The 2087-nt window shown below is 34.9% G+C and overlaps 1 pseudogene; it reads left to right on the plus strand.

The window, feature by feature from the left end:
• The first annotated feature begins 10 nt into the window (after window positions 1-10).
• On the plus strand, window positions 11-956 carry LOC110037748 (annotated as a pseudogene).
• Window positions 957-2087: the final 1131 nt, after the last annotated feature.

Here is a 2087-nt window from a genome sequence, read left to right on the forward strand (position 1 = left end):
TCCGTGCAATAAACCCATTGGCGAGGGCCAGCTCCGTCGCGCTAAGAAGGCTCTGACGGATCTTGCTGTTCTTATCCTTTATGAAAAGGATCCGGCTTCCGTTCTTGCGCAGTGAAATCGTTCTTTTGGTCGCAATAGCCTGGGCACTGGTAAGGATCACCACCGTACCGGTGGCCACTTCCGGTCCTTCTGGAGTGTTTCCAGATCATGGTCGGCTGCACGGCAGCTGCAGGTTATTGGAAGCAGCATATATGCTCCACGTGGCAATGAGATTGTGGCCACCAGTGGGCTTGCGAACCCTATCTTCACCATGAACTCGGTTCTTCATTTTGTGATGTGGGCTCTGGTCGCTGCCATACCCTGTCAGGACCGTGGGTTTCAAAGTCATTTTCCAATTCCCAAGAGCTTTTCTTGGGGGGTCTTCGGTTTTGTCGCTGCATGATAAGATAATGGAGGAATCTAAAAGGAGGGGAAGGAGGAATTTTGCTGGGTTGTTGAATGAGATTCATCAGATTGAGAACTGCACACGCCATTTGTTGGAGTTGACTGATTCTCTTCAGTTCCCAATCTCGTAAGAGAAGGCGATGGAGTTGTCTAAAAGTTTGCAGGAATTAGGTATTGTGTTTGATGCTTTGAAGGAAGGATTGGATCCATGTGAGCTCCAGGTGAGAGAGGTGTTCCATCAGATTGTGCGCAGCAGGATGGAAGGGCTTGATTGCTTATATAAACAAGATTAAAGTTGTAGGGTTGGTTGAAGATTATTCTCAATTCAGAAACATGTTGTGTTGCGTACAAATTTTATCTTCCTTGAATTCAATGGCGTTTACTTTTTCGCAAAACAGATAAGAGGGGAAGAAGAAAGGACTATTTTTATGAAATAACTCTCCTGCCAGTGAAGTTTAAGAAGTAAGTTTTCATGTATTTGTTTTATTACTTTAATGTAAAAAGTATTTCATTGTAATGGAAGCCGATGTTAGTGTCAAGTTTTGCTTGTTGTTCCTGTCAAGTTTTGGCTATTGTTCTTGTTGTATAAAATTTTATTTGGAAGTTTTGACATTTTTTCTGATGGAAAATGTTTATTTCTTAATTTGTTCCCTAGCAGCATCTAGTCGTCTTGGTCATGTTTTGAGTTGGCATCTTTTTTAATACAAAATTTGGTTTCATTTCTTTGTCAGATATTTTGATGTGATGCTGCAATATAATGGAAAATAAATTGAGTGAAAAAATCCTGGCCGGTTGGGATAAGTGTCTAAATTTCAATTTATTTTGAGATTAATGTGATATAAAAATTGATTGAATATTTATATATTGTACTAACTTAAAATAAATTTATGCGTTTTAAAATTCCCTTAGAGAATGGGATTTATTTTTATGCTAGGCTCCTCAGAATCACCAGGCACTGAATCATTCCCGGGACTTTTGTCATTTGAAGCAGAAAAAAAAAAAAAAAAGCTCTGATTTTTGCCATAACAGCAAATTTACTCTTATCTTTCTCAAAGTTTGGTCATCTCTGTATTTTTTTTATTTTCTTTTATTTGGAACTTAGATTTACACTTGAATGACTTTTAATTTCATTTTTATTTTTTTGGAAAATTTGAAGCATAAAATTATAAATTTTGTTCTAAAATATCTTATCAATTAAATAGTTTTATTGTGAGAGCTGAAGCTTGGTTGACTAAAATTATCAAAATTATTTTATTGTGGTGAAAGAAAAAAAAAGCTATCCACTTAAACATAATTGAAACACAGATTCCACACACAATTATTTAAAAAAAAAAAAAAAAAAAAAATAAAAAAAAAACATTAAAACAAGGTAATCCTAAGAAAATAGGGAAAATTTTGTGTGAGAACTAAAAAAAATAAAAATAAAATACAAAAAATAAGGAAAAAAGAGTGTACATATATCTTTTAGAAGAAATTGGAAGGCAATTATGTTGGCCTTCATCGTCGTCCACAAATTCAACCCTGAAAGGAAAAATCCTAGATCTGCCAAGAAATCCATCTTGCTGATTGAACTTAAAAACTTACTAAAACATTACAAGACTCTGGAGGAAAAAAAATAAAGAAAATAAAAATAAAACTATTCA

Source organism: Phalaenopsis equestris, unplaced genomic scaffold, assembly GCF_001263595.1.
Source record: "Phalaenopsis equestris unplaced genomic scaffold, ASM126359v1 Scaffold224400, whole genome shotgun sequence".
NCBI lineage: Eukaryota > Viridiplantae > Streptophyta > Magnoliopsida > Asparagales > Orchidaceae > Phalaenopsis > Phalaenopsis equestris.